Source organism: Podarcis filfolensis (genome assembly GCF_964270895.1).
Source record: "Podarcis filfolensis genome assembly, chromosome: 1".
Lineage (NCBI taxonomy): Eukaryota > Metazoa > Chordata > Lepidosauria > Squamata > Lacertidae > Podarcis > Podarcis filfolensis.
In genome coordinates this window covers 44,595,441-44,613,304 of record NC_139604.1, presented here as the reverse complement: position 1 = coordinate 44,613,304, position 17,864 = coordinate 44,595,441, and the positions used below count along the sequence as shown (strand labels likewise).

General features: G+C 39.7%; 1 protein-coding gene and 1 long non-coding RNA gene across 21 annotated transcripts in view; one reads left to right on the top strand and one right to left on the bottom strand.

Annotated features, from left to right (window-relative positions):
• Window positions 1-17,864, top strand: part of KALRN (kalirin RhoGEF kinase) — a 512,792-nt gene that overhangs the window by 394,659 nt on the left and 100,269 nt on the right. The window lies entirely within an intron of this gene.
• Window positions 1,429-17,442, bottom strand: LOC310749470. Its single transcript, XR_014541645.1, has 3 exons — window positions 17,379-17,442; window positions 3,998-4,073; window positions 1,429-1,727 (listed from the first exon to the last, which is right to left on the bottom strand). It is a non-coding gene; the product is annotated as an uncharacterized lncRNA (long non-coding RNA).

Here is a 17,864-nt window from a genome sequence, read left to right as displayed (position 1 = left end):
TCCCCAAATAGAAAACTCTTTTTATTCTAGTGGTCATAACTGTTTCAAGTGTAAGAATCAAACAACAACAGAACAAAACACTATGTGGTTAGTGTTTTATATAAAGGCAGTGCTTTTTTTCAGGGGTTACTCAAGGGTACACGGTACCGGTACACCTCTCTTTTTTTGTTAAAAAATGTGGCACTTACTGTAACAGCTTCATGGTGAGTACTGGCACCTGTTTTTCTAGAAACAAGCACTGTATACAGGAATCAAGTCTTATCTATCAGATAGTAAAGAGAATGCCACCATAGAGCAGGTGTACATTCCTGCAACATGTATCCTCAAATCTCCCCCCCCCAACACACATATGGAAGTGGATCCAATTCAGTAAGTGGGAATTATAAGAGCAGGCACAGGTTGAGATTCTGAATGCACACCCTCCCCACCCCTCCCTAGCAATAGAGAAACAAAGACTGGACTAAAACGCAATTCTCTGGCAGAAACAGCAGTTTCCCACCAAAGCCCAAGTAAGAGGTTAAAGCAATCAAGTTCTGAGAACTCTTCATTGACCTACCCCAATAAATGCTGACCACACAGGTACTAATGTGAGACATCCGGTTGTTATTAATTAGTAATTTCAAAAGGTTAGGGTGCATGACTCACAACGAAAAATAATGAAAAATAAACAGTGAAAATTCATGTTATTTATTCATTTGTTTGTTGAAAATCTGATGCCCTGCACTTCCAATGCATTTGCATCACTCATGGTGGCAGATGGTTATCTACGCACAGCATTTTGTGGGTGGTGTCACTGACGTCTCTTCTGGAGACTTCAATGCCTGAATTTGTGTGCGTATGTAATCAATGGTGACACATACATCATTGCTTTCTTTCCTGGATAATTTCCAGTACTGCTGGGATTATTATTATTATTTTAAAGAGTTGTTCTGTCTTAGGTAGGACTCTGAAATAGGTAACTGCCTACATGGAATTGCTGTGGAAGAAATAAACAATTCATCATGGAAATGGAAAGGTTGACAAAGGGCAGGAAATAGAGAGAATGGTGTCTGTTTCTTCCCACAGAGCTATTTCCCCTGCTAAGGTAGGGCAGCAAGATCACCAGATTGGTTCTGCAGATTAACTCAGTTACAGCACAAGAGACCCAGCCAGGGTGGGAGGAATGCCATAATGAGAAGCCACAGCAAAATGTTGCTTGGATTAAAAAGCTTAGTGCCCTATACAACACCTCACTCCTGATTCTCCCTTCCCTTCCCCTACCTGTCACCCTGTTTCTAACTTCCTCTTCTGCAATCCCTACTGTGTCTTTCATTTTATACTTCTCTCCTTTCTCCCCTTTGTGTTCCACTGTTTATGCTGCCATTTCCCCTCCCTCCACCTCTGCTCCTGTCCATTCTCTCTCACTTGATCACTCTGTTCTCCTCTGCCCCCAGCCCCACCCTCACCATCTCTTGTTCTTGGTCCTTTTCATCCTACCTTCTCCTTACTCCTCTTTGCTGCCTCTGCTCTCACCCAACTCCTCTGTTGCCTTTTCTCACTCACTCTGTCACAAATTGTCTTTCACTACCTCCTACCTCCTGCTTTCTCCTTATTGCCCCCTCCTTGCTGTCATCCTTTGGGTTTCTTCTTTTCTCCACTCAGTTTCTCCTTCTGCTTCTTGCTTCTGTTGTCCTTCTGTCAGGAGACTGTGTGATGGTTTTTGAAAGCTTGCCATGCAAACCCTGACCCTACAGATTATGAGACAGCCAAAGAGCACAGCAAGATTAACATATACTGCATGCTTGTGCAGTTGCATTCAAAACCTTGTGTGGGGGGGGGAGGAGAAGTGCCCCATCTGTGTTTGTTTCTCAACCCCATCCCCACCCCAATTTTTTGTGTTTCTATATTCCTCAAGATTCACCAAGCATTCAGATATCTTTCTCTTGCTCTTTTGTCAACCCATCTTGGCTACAAAGCTTGTTGAGGCTGACCTCCCATCTCTCACACTTTGTTCTACAGCATTATTGTGGTGCCTCCTGCAGAATGGTGCCCAGTGCAGGTATCTGATGTGGTGGAGCGGCAATCACCCACCCCCAATGTGCTAGGGACTTGTACCATGTTTGGTCTCTGAAGCGTCACACCCATCCTGGGCTGTGGTGAAGTCACCGGGCATTGGCAGCCAATGGCTCCTGTCCACAGACTACCTTGGTGTTCATGTGCACAAAGCTGTTCAGAATTACTTGAGATATAAAATGAATGATTCTGCTTAGTAACTCATTGAGATTTTGGGGACTGTGGACTGTAGGAAATATTGTAATAGGGTTCCCACCCCCCTTGCTTAAGGGACAAAAGTTGAGATTACAAATATTTTGTATTTGTATTTTCAGGAATTTTCAGTGACAGTAACATCCCATTTTATGTGTAGAACAAAATAACTGATCATTTAGAAGTTATTGAGCAATATGGGGGTAAATCTGTTTGAGTAGTTTGGACTCCCCCCCCCCTCAAAAAAAGATATAACTATGATCCGGTTCAGCATCACTTGTTGAAATGAATCAAGTATTCCTCAGTTTCGTGAAGCATCCTGATATTTTGGTTTTGACTGATTCATGGGTATCTGTAAGCCACAGGTTGGCAACTCAGTTCCAAATCATCAGAGTTCCTTCCTTTCTTCCTGTTTGTTTCCTCCTTGCTTTTCTCTCTCTTTGTGTAGTTTTAGAGCAGTTGAAAGTGATAGTATTTTATTTGATAAAAATAACTTCATTTTTTAAATTTAAAGCTCCTGGTTGTTTGGCTTAGAGTAAATAAGTTTTCCCCTAGTCATGCAGTTGGTAGGCTACTGTCCTGTGTGTTTGTAGCATACTAAAGTCAGAACAGAAATACTTCCTCTTGCTTTCCAAAAAAAAGGTGCATTGCACTTTAAGTGCATTGCACCTCTGTGCACCTATTTGAAAGTCACCCTATCAAACTAAATGAGACTTACTTTTCAGTAAACCTGGGTGAGATTGTGAATTCTAACATGAGATGCACATTGTGAAAATTGAAGTAGGGTGGTCTCTTTCCATCATGAGAACACATAGAGTAATGATCCAAAAGAAAATGGCTTAAATATACTTCAGAGCCTTAAACTATTAAGTTTTAGCAGCAGGAACTTATTGGCTTATAGTTGGGAAGGCGGTGAGCAAGAAAGAACTCTGCCATTGCTATAGATTGTTCATCATTTATAAAAGCAAACCGCCCAAAGCATGTGCTTGCAGTGTAAATTTTGATTACCCCATCTGCTTCTGAGCAGAGTTTAACCAGCAATTCCCATAATGCAACAGTTATGACTCCCCCCTCCCTTTCTGGGTCACCCACGTAAAGCTGTCCATGTGATTCCCCACCCCCATCCCTGGCAGGCTCTTGAATTGACTGTGATGCATAAAGGGGTCGATCGACAAAGCGGTTGCCTGGGTGGAAAGACACATACACAAATGAATCAAGAGCACAAAGATTTCATGTTTGCTTCCCACACTCAAGACTTTGAGAAATATTCATTTTTCTGTCGCCACCTTTGGGGGTTCTGCACTGAAGGGGACAGGTAGGCGTTTTCAAATAGCAATAATTTGTGCTTCTAAGGCCTTTTGCATCTGCACCCAGGGAGTACTGCATATGTGAATCACAAGCAGGCTTTTCTTTTTCCTCCCCTCCCCCTTTCTATCCTTTAAAATATCTGAGCTATGCCCAATAGTTGTGGAGGTGGGGAGGGAATAAGGAAGCATGCTGAGTCCTCTTCTTCTGCTATTACTATCTTTCATCCAGTACAATGTCATCATAAGGGCAAGAGTGACAGCAAGAGGCTACCTGCAGTAGGCTGCATGCTGACAGTGCCATGCAGAATCAATAGAGTAAGGGAGAGGCCAGGTGATGGAGAAGTTCACTCAGCAGAAGCAGGGCTAGGGGCAAAAGGTGCTGTGGCAGTGAAGAACAGATGGACGAGATAAGGGGAAGCTGAATTGGATATTTAAATGTTACTTACCTTCTCTTCCACCTTCCAGCCTCAGCTCATATACTCTGTCCAACCGTTGATCAGTTTTTAGAGTCTGCATCTGACACTGGGAATTCAAGATATGATTAGCAACTAGTCTACTAGGAGTGGAGTTGCACTGCTGGCCCCATCTCATTCATTGGGCACATTATTGGCCCTATGATGACCATCTACACATTGTTTTTATATTGCAAACTGCCCTGTGATCTTTGGATGATGAGCAGTAGAATGAATGAATGAATGAATGAATGAATGAATGAATGAATGAATGTTGTGGATGCCTGAAATGAAGAAGCCTATGGCTGAGCAGCTGCTTGCATTCAGACTTCGACAAAATTTGTAAGACTTTTTAGGAAGGCTTGGTACAAAGAGTTAGTTATAATGTAAGAGATTGCATGGATTTGCCTGCCCCCATGCCCCCAACACCTCTGAATTGATTTTCAAGAAAGGATTCATTCTGTTTGCTCCTTAATGTTGTGACACGGTCTTCTTGTTACCATTGTCATGGCACCATCTTCTGCCAGACACTTGTGTTAGGTTGCAAATAATCCACTATCACCTGTCCCTGACCACTAAATTAGACCAGGCTTTGAACATAGCTCCCGTTGTGAAATTATATTTAATGTACAAACCTACATGAACTTTGGAAGGGTTTTTGTAGAGCGTGCAAATAGCCTAGTCATATTGACTGACAATCTTGGAATGTATGTGTGCCTTTTACAGGAGAATGCATCTTGGAACAATTTCAGAAATTGTGGGATACAGTACACCATATTCACACTTGGTTTAGTTTTTGCGCGCGTTTGATATTTTGTGTTAATTTATAGGCAAGATTAATGTCTGGTGTGTATGGAAATGGTAAAGGAATCCTATCTTTTCAAGATGCAGGAGCTGCTGAAAGATCTTCAGGTCACTTCTAACCCTGTGATTATGCATGGCTTTAATCAAATAAGACATTTATGTTTGACTAGTACAAATCATATGGTGTGTATTATTAGTGCTCTTCCACATCATCCAAAAGAGACGTTTGAAAGGTTGCCAGAGGACATCCTTCCCAAACTTCTCAACACACCCACAATTTATTATAACCAGGTCAGTTTTAAAAGCAAAAACAACTTTCATACTTAATGTTGAATTAGGGGATAAACAGTGTGTTTTGAGAATAGCTAACTCTTAATATAGAGACAGCGAAATCTGAATTTCTGTTTTGAATTTGGGACTGTAGTTTGACAAAGCACCCTTAGAAACACTGTTTTATGTAAGAGCTTCACACTGTAATCACCGAAAGATGCTCGAGACACAACTCTTATAGGCATCTGGTTCATTCTGAGCAAAGCTCTCTTATTTATGATTTGTTGCTTCTCAACCACACAATTGATATACACCTTCATTCTTGTAACCTTAAGCTACAGTTTAGCATTGCATTTAAATACAACCATAGAATAGACTGGACAGCCAAACAGCTTTTTTAAAGAATAACATTGAAATAGAGGAGTTAATCAGATTGTCACTGCCTTGTAGTTTGAGCAGTGTGAAAAAATCATTTTACAATCAATACCTTCATAAAATGTCTTTGTAGTGCAAACACCATAGCTTTCAGCTAAACCTCATGTTAGTGAACTATTTGCTATTGCAGCTAATTGCTTATGCAATGTCTGTAAATCACAAGATGCTTCTGATGTACATGTGATCTCGCTGTAGGCAGAATGGCTGAATCTTCCAAAGCATAAGGGAAGCCCAGTTACTGACATAAAAGTTGGCAGCCCATGCAAGTTGCAGAGGTGGTACAAAGTCTCTGTTCAGAATGACTGTGTGGTGCTAAATTGCAGGAAATAAACCATGTTGCAAACCTATAAAGCTTCACTGGAAAGTCAGACAGGCAAGGGGAGGGGAAAAGAGAGAGAGAGACAGACAGAAACATTTTCAGTTTTGCCTTCAACCGCAAAGAGGCTGCAGCCAGCAAAGGAGCAGAATGTTAAAGTGGATGAGTTCGAGGCAACCAAAACAGATCAAGAAGAGAGTGAGTATGACCTGAACCCCTCCTTTTCCTCTTACATCACATTAGGTCAAGGGGATAATAATAGTATAATCATGATCAGCTAGTAAAATGAACTATTCAAACCCAAGTCTGTAAAGGTACAAACAGTGTTCCGATTCAATTTCTAATTAGGAGAAAGAGTGTTCTCTCCTTTTGAAGAAGCCAGATTTTATTTTGCTATTTGAATTAACAATTTAGGATGTAAATGTGTTGTAAGAATTTGTAGAGTGTGTAAATATGGTGGGCAATCATTTGTGTAAATGCAGAAAAACAGCTCCATGTTATAGGGACACGGTCACTAACATAGTTACCATTCAGTCAAGATTTCTAGCAATTGGGTGAAGAACTTGAAAAGATCAGAATAGACTTGTGGCAGAATAAACTTGCAAGCATTTTAAGTAGGTGTAAAGTTGAAATGGAAAGTGTAAATACTGTGATGTTGTGTTTTGTCAGCTTATTAGTAGAAGCTACCTAAGTGTTTAAGCGAGGACCTAAAAAATAATTATCCATTCCTCTAGAATAAGCAGCTCCAGTCCACAGATTCCTTTTTAATATACTTATTTGCTTTCAAAGAGAGTATCAAGGAAGTGCTTCCTCAGACCACCCATAAAAGGGAATAATGGGTGTGGTGAAATGTTGCAGACATTCCCTCTTTGCTGCTGAGGAAACTGCCCTGCTGGGGTTATTTGCAGTCCAGCATGTCTTTCATAAATGGGAGCACTTGTGGAAAGTTAACTAAAGGAGGAACGGTGTATGATTATGCAGTTAAAGGCTTCTTTTTTGTATTTTTTTGTACTTTTTTATTTTCGACACTCTTGTTGTTTTAAGTGCCCATTTAATATATGTCTTTCATGCTTTCCTTAAACATTGGTGTCATGGAAATGAGTACATTGTACTGATATCAATGACAATTATCTAATGTTTAAGAGTAGGGGAAAACATAGCTAATGTTGATTCCCAGCTAGCTCTGTCCATTTCGAACTAGCTATGTGCATATGCCTGTTTTGGGTGAGGTTCATATTTACACTGGCATTTTACAAGCCAAACCCTGATAACAGTAGCGTATGCACATGAACAACCTGGCCCAAGATTCCTATTTACTAGAAGCTAGTGTGTGTACCCTTTTCCCCTCAACAGCTCCACGCTGACACTGTAGTTTTTTGTTGTTGCTCACTCATTCATGCATAGAGCCTGTGGGTGCATTCAGACATGAGCATTATTGTGTTAGTTTTCCTGGTTATAATGCTAGTGCTTCTGTCCCAGTTTCTAACATTCAGCACCTCCACATGACACTAAATTCCATTCATAGCAGAAGGTGTGGTGTGACACAACAGCTCATATTATCCAACATGTTTCCATCCCCCACCTTTTATGTGCGTGTGAGCTTCTGTTCCCCCATGCTCCCCCTACGAAATTTTATGCTGGAACACCATCCCAAATCTTATCTCACAATTTTCCAAGTTAATTGGTTAGCCAACTGATCTTTTTCTGGAAGCCATTAACATGGAAATGTTAGCATTAAGCTTCCACTAGAGTCCACTAGATTTACAGAAGGGGCTTTTATATTGTGTGAAAGATTGAAAATTATCAGGTAAGGAAACATTGGGGAAACAGAGTAAAGTGCTGTGTGAACACACCCTGCCTTACCTCTAGCCCGTTAAATAATATTTAGGATTTGGCCACTGCTTATATAAGGCTGTTACACAAAAATAAAAGATTGTTTTGGAAATATATATTTAACTTACTTTCCTCTTTCATTTTCTTCATTTTGATGCTTGCTTATAAAATCCTTAAGGCAAGCAGGGCACTTAATAAATAACTTCAGGCATATATCCCCCGGTTAAGGAATGAGTTACTCTCGCAAATCATTTACATCTGCTAAAACAGGGATATTATTGATAGAAAGTGACAGGTGAAAACACCAGGAAAGGTAATTTACAATATATATTATTTGCATGCTCTACACTACAAATTTGATCAAAGTGCTAACAATATTAACTTTGTAGTGACACATTGTTGCCTTAATCTTTTATCAAACAATTTTATAATTCTGTAACAGCTACTGTAACAGTAACAGATACCGTTATTAAACATTTCCGCAAATCTTTCTTAAGACGCTAAAGAGAAGCTATTGTTTATTTGAAGATTCAAGGTTATCCTGAGAATATTATCGCAGGCCATGCAACTTTGTGTGAAAGCTTGGCTGATGAAAAGAATGGTTCAGATCATGCATTGAACCAATTTTTAACAAAGGTTTTACTCAGTGATCCCTTCTGGGGTTTTGGTTTTGGAACCTCTCTACTGTTTGAAGCATTTACAAGGTTTCTAGATGGGTGAGAAAACAAGCTGTGGGTCTAGCTTTAATTAAAGATTATTTCATTGAAGAGTGACTCAGTGATCTCTTAGGGTAGGCTGCAAGGTGTGGAGCTAGGGAAAGGGAGAAGAAAGAAGAGGCAACTAGGCTAACAAGCCATTCTAATTGTACATTCTAATTGAACATTCGTATAAGTTTGGTAGGATTCATTAGCACTTGCTTCAGGTCAGATACGTTCACTGCTTTGTATGCTTCAGAGACACAGTGACTCCGAGGAGGTTTTCATATCAAAAGGGTTTCTTTCAGGCCACACAGAATCTAATAATAACTCATATGGCAAGAAGTGGCAGTGCATCCAGGATTCTGCCTTCAGATCCCAGGGAGGTGGACAATATTCTCATGTCTTTGGCTTTTTGTTTCCCTCCTGTCTGTAAGATGCATGTTCTTGTTATGATCGTTTTAGAAATAACGGATGTGATCGTTTCATTGTTACTTGTGCCTCAGTAAGAGCAAGTATAGCATAGTGGTTATGGTACTAAAATGAAAGTACTAGGAAGTATCTAGTTCAATCCTTATCTCTGTTAATGAGCTCACTAGGTAGCACTAGTCTGTAAGCATATATACACCTACCTTCAAGGAAATCTTATTGAACTCAGTGGAGCTTATTCCTGAGTAGACATATACGCTATCATTCCTCTAGTACTGATGGGTTTTATGATCCATTACCGTGATGTATTAGAATCAAAGTAGCCTCAACAATTAAAAGGTCTGCCCTTAAAACTAGCAGCCCTAATATTACTTGACAAGTAAACATGATAGATATAGAGAAAAAGCATGTATATTTTACATATTACAAATAATATTTCCCCATGGGGTGGGGAGGAGATTTGAGGAATTTATTCAGCACAGTGGGCCACTGGGGAAGCTTATCAAACAGTATACAATGGGGAAGGCATTTTTTTGTAATATATAAAATATACAAGCTTTTTCCTCTTCCACACACCAACATCCTTTGATACAACCAGAACATTGGTAAAGTACTAGCACATAATATTCCAAACTCTTTGAGTCTAAGGAAGATTATTTCCTATCCGAAGCACCCTTTAAAAAAAAGCCCACCCAACCTTCTATTGGGGGAAAAGGAGGGGAGATCACAATCCTGTATTCTGTGGAAACAGAATTCTGAAATTTGATCTAGAAAGGCAAGTTCTTCCATTCTTTCCTAGATGTGGCACAGGGCTTTTTCGCTTGTTTTCCAGAGTCTTATGAACGGGCCATTTATTTCATGGCAGATTATTAAAGGGAGCCGATCAGAGGGTGAATAATATGTAACTAGGCTATCATCACCCCCTAAGCAAGCACATGATATTCACTGTCCTAAGCTTTAAAGCATACAGCTTGGACAGATAGTAGATCCTGGAATGGAATCCATTCTCAAATTTTACTTTTATGCTTATCATTCTTCTATATAATATGGGCTTTTTCACACACTCCCCCATGAGTTACTATGACGACTGCCAGAACATAAAATAACAGCTTTCAGACAATATGGGCACTGCCTTACAAAGTGTTTCTGGCTCATAAGAGCTGAAGTGATTGAAGTGCTAAATTATTCATTGTTGTTCAAAGAGATTACCCACAGATTAATGAACTTTGAAAATTCAGGACTAGAATAGACGCCCCAGAGAAGCACGGAGAAAATTTCCAAAAATGGTGGTAATCAAATAAAAATGTGTGCAGTAGATGTATTTGCTGTGTTAGCGATGCTGCTACATGCTGAGTCTGGAGGTGTTGATGTACAAACCCACTGTAATAGCCGTGTGTGTGTGTGTGTGTGTGTGTGTGTACATGTGTCCGTGTGTTTATATATTTTTATATAAAATGTACAGTGGAAAGCAATGCAGTGTGTAAAAGATTTCTTAATTATGTTCATTTTGAACATAATTAAACTGACAAATCTCTCTTTGATTCAGAGTTGTTCTCTTGGACATATTGTTCAGGGAATTTTGCTTTGTGAAGCAGGGGACATTCGCTGCTGAGGTTTGCTCTTCATGATAATTTTGACACAGAAGAAGTGTGTTTGTAAAGATAAGGAGATGCAGACAAAACTCTTCCTTACAAGTTGGGTCACTATCCATCATTTTGTTTTATGAATATACTGCAAGTTGTGAGAAGAGTGTGGAGAGACCAGACATACGTACAAGTTGTTCAAATAGTTCCAGAGTTCTAGAAGTCACTCCAAGGAATTGAACACACTTCAATACAGGTTTGATTATTGATGCTATCCTTAGTTCTGGTGCTGTATAATTATTTGGAGACAATAATGTGCATATGGTGATTAAAAGAGAGGTGTATTATTTAGTGACCATCAGAAGAAATCTGCACTGGTCATGGGGTCAGCAGAGATATTGCTTCCTCATCAATGAACCATAATAGCCAACTGAGAAAATATATCTATTAATGTGTTATATCTTGTACAAAGCTGCCAAAGTTGCATCTGCCTTATATATATATTAAATAAACTTCCTGTTACCAAATTAGAAATAACATGTATAGAAGGGGGGGGGGGACATGATTTATTAAAAGTATGATGTTCTGGAAACCATATGCAGAGCATTAAGGATATGTATGTGCTGATGCAACCTGTTGGAAATCTGGTTCCAATTGACCTACCCAGCCATACAACAAATGATTTGTATTGACTTTCATCATTAGAACAAAAAATGACATGTATTTACTAATAATAGAAGTTGCCAAGTCTTACCTTCTATCGTTGGTTGCTAGTAAAGTAAAGTTACTGCTGTTTATTTTGAGGAGGAAAGACTTTGGTTGCTCCTGAATTATTTTGCTGGCCTAATCACTCATTTATATTTTGTGACAGAGTGTTTTGTTTTTAGTCTTAGAAATTCAAAGAATAATAACTGAATTAGTTGTATGCAGCTGAATGCTAGACTGATTCACAACAGCACTGTGTAGAAGTTTAGAAAAATATTCTAAATAGACATACAGTAGTACCTTGGTTCTCAAACGCCTTGGTACTCAAACAACTTGGAACCCAAACACTGCAAACCCAGAAGTAAGTGTTCCAGTTTGCGAACTTTTTCGGAAGCCAAACGTGCTCATTTTTGAGTGCCACGCTTCCATTTTGAATGTTACACTGACGTCTGCCTGTTTTTGCTTTTTATTTTGCGTTTTTTGTTTTTGCAGCTCTTTTTTGTTTTGTCTTTGTGACTGTGTGGAACCCAGTTCAGCTACTGATTGATTGATTGTGTGACTGCAGTGCATTGTTTATTGCTTTCATTTTATGGATCAATGGTCTCGTAAAGATGGTCTAGTAAAATTCATGTTAAATTGCTGTTTTATGGGTTGTTTTTGGAAGTCTGGAATGGGTTAATCCATTTTGCATTACTTTCTATGGGAAAGTGCGCCTTGGTTTTGGAACATTTTAGTTTTGGAACGGACTTCTGGAACAGATAAAGTTTGAGAACCAAGGTACCACTGTACTAAAACGCAGAGCTCTTTTACTATATATGGGATCAAGTTTCATTCTTTCTGTCCCTTCCCAGCTTCTTGCCCTTGGCCTCAACTTCCTGGAGCCTGCCCCACCCCCAGTAAAAATATTTCAGGGGCCAGGGCTTCAAAGATCAATGTGGACTTTTTGAACAAGGCTTGCACTGATCAATTCCAGAATGAGGAGCCCTTGCATGGCAAGAGTCGTATCATTGCCAGACAGTCCAGTGTGTACTATACAGTGGTACCTCTGGATACGAACGGGATCCGTTCCGGTGTCCCGTTCACACCCTGAAGCAAATGCAACCCGCGTCTGCGGGTCATGATTCGCCGTTTCCGCGCATGCACGTGACATCATTTTGACCATCTGCGCATGCGCGAGCAGTGAAACCCGGAAGTAACGCATTCTGTTACTTCAGTGTCACCGCAGAGCGCAACCTGAAAGCGCTCAACCTGAAGCAACTTCAACCCGAGGTATGACTGTACTGTTCTACTTAGTGGTGTCTACAGGCTCAGTCCCATTTCCTTAACCTTGAAAGGTTACCTTATGGCATCAAGCTAATAATTGTCTTTAGCATCTGTTCACACACAAAAATAAGAAAAGAAGGGATGTACAGTATATGCATTGTCAACTGGGATAACTTTTCTACCCCACCTGCAGACCAGTAATGTGTTAACAGAGCTACAAGTGCTATGGGAGTTTCCTCTGCACCCAGAGCCCTGCTTCTAGCATTCTTTTATTAGAGGATTGCAACTGTGATGGGATGGAATATGAAAGCTACTCAGATTCCTGCTGTTCCACTGCAACTTATCATCCATGACTACAGAACATAAATTACTTCCTTGAAACACCCTGATATGTATGGAAAGCTGTGTTATTCCATAATCCATGTGAAATCTCCTCCCAATCATGCAAAGTTCAGACATCTGCTAGTTATTATGAGCTCTGTCTGCTTGAGATGATAATTCATAGCCATCAGTGTGTTTGTGTGTGTAGAAGTGGAGAGATATACTTCAAAGTGTTAATAGAATTGTGTGCTTACAAGGTTTGTCGTTTCCTGTGTTACTGATTTCCTTTGTTAATGCAGATATAGCCAACAGCTTTTGAAACTACATTGCGTTGTGGGTCATAAAGGTGTGGTCACAGTAGAAGCAGAACAGAAAGCTGTGGGAAGAGCTCAACAAATAGCTTTGTTTTACTTTTTCCAAGCACATGAAGAAAGACATAAGTTAAATTTCAGCTATGCATTCATCCAACCTAATAGGTGGATGTTACCCATGAAAATGTTGGAAAAGAGAGGTAGTCTTGAGGCATCATCAGAATTGAAGGGGACAGATCAGCTTTCAAATTTGTCATGGAAACATCTTGTCAACCCAGTAACAATGACGTCAAGTTGATAAGACAAGTGTTAGTTTGTTCAGAACACACCTGTTCAACAGCAGGAGGGCAAGGTACAGTGGGTTTCACATTTTTGGTGCACTGCTATGATTGTGTCTCGGTGATCAGTTTTGTTTCTCTCCATTGTGGCTTGGATCACTGTACTGAGATAAAAAAGTAGTTAATAGAAGACTTTGATGGGGGAAATCTTCTGCAAAATTATCCATCTTCTCTTTTGAAGTTAGTAATATTAATATATGCAGTCTGCAGTGAATTTTCCTTCCTCTTTATTTTTACCCTCTTTGCATGTGAGCAAAAGCTTTTAATTTCTGTAGCCAATGCAAGATTATAGCAGATGTTAGCAGATGGTCATTGCAGCAGGGTCATAATAATTCCATCAGAACTGCAACTTGATAAGAATGATTTTTTTCTTCATATTATTTGTTTTGTGTTTTAGATTTTTATCTAATACAGTAGTCAACTTATATAGATTTAATAATGAGTGAAAAGTTGTCTCTGAAGGTACAAGGAGTTGATGTGGGGTTTGTTTGTTTTTGCATAATTTGCACAAATAATGGAAAAGTAGCTTGGTCATATGAGTATATAATAATAGTTTTAAATACTACATGTTACAATGTAGTAGGTAAACTGCATGAGTAGAAATGGGAGATTACTATAATACAGTATATATGAGGTGGAAAAAGGTATGCCTCTTGATGATACAAAGCATGAATGGATATAAGATTTGGAAAGAGAAGTGTTGAAAGGTATTGAAATTAATTTAGCCTGAGAGCTAAATTAAGACATCAGGTGTCAGATGGCATTACTATTAATGGGTTAACACCAAGTGGAAGCAGTACCAACCAGGACTCTCCTTGGTCAGTAACTAGAATGGTATCATACTGCTATTGATGATTTACCAAAAATCAGGAAATGGTCAGCCATAAGGTAGGTGGTAATTATCTACTAGCTTAGCAAGTGGTGACTGTTTTTTCGTATGTAATACTGTGTGGATATTGTCATTGTGTGGTTTAGTCACTGCACAATGCGGGTGGCGCTGTGGTGTAAACCACTGAGCCTAGGGCTTGCCGATCAGAAGATCGGCAGTTTGAATCCCTGCGATGGGGTGAGCTCCTGTTGTTCAGTCTCAGCTCCTGCCAACCTAGCAGTTCAAAAGCACGTCAAAGTGCAAGTAGATAAATAGGTACTGCTCAGGCGGCAAGGTAAATAGCCTTTCCGTGTGCTGCTCTGGTTTCGCCATAAGCGGCTTAGTCATGCTGGCCACATGACCCGGAAAAATTGTCTGTGGACAGACGTCGGCTCCCTCAGCCAGTAAAGCAAGATGAGCGCCGCAACCCCAGAGTCATTCGCGACTGGACTTAACTGTCCTTTACCTTTTTTAGTTTAGTCACTAGGTGGCACTAGACTTAGCAGTAACTGAGTGGCCTCATGAGTTACCTCTTGCTGTTCTTGTTGGAGAGAGATATTAAAATACGTGGCTGGTGTGTCCTATAAACCTCCCATGACAGTAACCATCACTCACTAGTACTACAAAGTTATACCTAGTACGTACATTTAAAATTTTTCTGCTATTGCTAACAAAAAGTTATTAAGACAATTAAGTCTATTGCATTGAATACATTTAAAAATAGTGGTGTGAATTTTTGGATTTCTGAAGAAAGCCAAGAAAGGCAATGGTCATACACATACACACACACACACACACACACACACACACACTGTGTAGTCAGGGAAAGCGAAATCATGGGGTGTGTTAGCAAAATAGTTGGTTGTTCAAATTTCACAGGTGTTGTCTGTCTTTGAGAATGAGACCTTTATTTTGTCAAAGATAAAAAAAACCTTCATTTGCATATAAAAGCTGATGGTCATTGTATAGAAATTTGGGGGGCCCTGGTTGATCCTTGATTTGTCAAGGATCTGGGAATCTATTCACATCCTTTGCTGACCCTTTTCTTCCTGTAGTGACTTTCCACCATGCTTTCTTTGATAAAGGCATTATAACTCATCCCCTAGTGTATTACCTAGAAATAACTTCCAGTAAAATCAGTGGGATGTACTTCCACTAAATGTGCTTAGCATTTATAGAAATTAAGGTTATAGTCCTATACACACTTGCTTTCGAGCTGAACTCAGTGTGACTTACTTCTGAACAGACATGCATAGGATTGCAATGTGAATAGTGCTGAAGGATAGAGAGGGAAACCAGTTTATTTCAAATGAACATTTTAGAAGTGATAGCTGAGAACAGGATAGGGAACCTGTGGCCCTCCAGGTGTCATTGGCTCCAGCTCATATCAGTCCCCACTAGCATGGATAATTGGGATGATTGAAGATTGTGGTGGTCACAAGTTCCACATCGTTTGCCTAGAATAATGAAGTAATTCTGTGCTAGTTTTGCTGTGCGCAATTTGAACACGCCATTGTGAATCACTAGTAACAGTAATCAAGACCATTATTAGGATAGGACTGCTGGCATACTGCTTTGGATTTGGGGGTGCAGAAAAATACTGGTAGGGTTCTCCCCCTCCTTGCCCTGGTGACTATTGTAGTAGTAGTAGTAGTAGTAGTAGTAGTAGTAATATCCTGCCCATCTGACTGGGTTGCCCCAGCCACTCATTATTTTTTTCCAATTTGCACACCAAATTAATAAAATTAGAGTATATTGACGGGGATTCATGCTGTCCACAACTTTGCCTATTCATTAGCATGCCTTTTCTATGAAGCTTTCCCCATTCCAAATCAACTAAGGTGGGGAAGGAGAATGGGGTAGTGGTTTCTCAGCCACAAATGGAACAGATCAGGAAGAAGAGTCATGAAAACAAATGAAGTGTGGCATTGTGCCCCTGGTGTGCACATACTGTACTTTCAATCAACAGAGTAGAGGTGAACAGGAAAAATGAGTTGCTCAAAATCGCTAGCCCAGAATGCTTCTTCCATTCTTCCATTATTATAGGAATTTTTGAAATGTTTTAAATCATGAGTTTCATAAGAATAAGTCCACACATAGAGTGAGGTGTCTGCATTCAACACCTTCTAAACAGTGAATATTAACAGGTGTATCCTTAACCTGAAATTATTTAGATTACTTTTCTGCAATGCAACACCTGTGAGATTCCATTTAAATGGGGGGGGGGTGCAACTGTTTGCCCTCAAAACTCCAGTATTGCTCCCCCCCCATAAAAATAAGAAATCTCTGGTGTTGCTAAATCCCTCTATATTTCTCCCCTGTCCCTGCATATGTTTGTCAGTGAAGTCAGCTCAAGTCTTCTCTGTAGGATCAGTCCAGTGAACCATTAAGTTAAATTTATTCCAATCTTCCCTTGAGTCAAAGCTGAATGTTGAATTTACAGTAACTGTGCCTGAAGACAGTCAATAAAAATGAAAAAAGCAACAGTAAGATTCTTAAATGGAGAGCAACCTAAAAAAAATGGCAAAGATTGAAAGAAGCCTCTCTAGAAAGGGGCAAAAAGGAGTGTGACTTCAAGAGCCATCTGGTTTATACATAGTTTGAATAATCCCTTCCAATTAAGATTAAAACCATTTTCATATAAAACATCTGTTCTCTGATTTCAGCATTTAGAAGAGGAAAACACCAGGGAATAATTTGAACCCATCCATCAGGATTTTATTTTATGCATTCAGAACTGATATTTGGTTTCTTAAGGTGATGCTGCCAAGTATGTTCAACAATGCTTATTATCTTAGCAGTATCAAACAAATAAGGTTTTTATTTCAATGTATTTTTCACCTTGGTGGAGTGGGATATTTACAGCTATCATAGTGAACTGGGCTGCCAGTGGGGAAAAACCCTAATCCAATAACTTATTTTATATAGAGATGAATAGGAACAGAGGTTTATCACAGTGAAGCCCCATGCAAAACTGAACTATTCAGCTGGGCAAAGAGTGTTTTATTCTAAATCCAGACCACATTTTAAGATTACTATCCCAAGAATAATGTGGCAAATGTTTGATGAACCCACCACCATTATTGTCATATTTGGATGGTCATTGAATTGAATTCCCTGTCCCTGCTCTTTTTTTCTTTCTTTTGTAAGAAATTTGTGTGCTTGTTTACAAAAAAATGAGGAGGAAAGATTTTTTTTACCTACCTCTTCTTTCTGCTATCCAGCAAATGGTAAAATGCTTGTTAGTGTTTCTGCTTTGCATTTACAAAAATGTGCCATGGAAACTTAAATACCTATTGGCAGCAAAACATTATACTGCAAGGTAATGATTCACCCAGGGTTAGGCTGCTAGGGAACAACCCGAAGTTCCTTGGGAGGGTGGCTGAGGGGCTGCTGCAGACTTTCTGCTTCACCAACAGAAACTGAGTGAAGAAGGTAACTGCTGGAGACTTCCATGGTGCAGCAGTAAAAAGTTCTGTGGCCTGTGATGCTCTAACAATAGTAGGAAAACAAAAAGGGCATGTTGGGGTGAATCAGAGACCTTTGATCCACTGGATCAAAATCCCTCCTGTTCCCCTGACATGCCCCCAAGAATGGAGAAATACTATGCTGGCAGATTTATTTTTTCATGCACTGGAACCAAGGGAGGGGATTTTAAGAACAAAACAGAGATGAAAAGGGTGGAAGAGA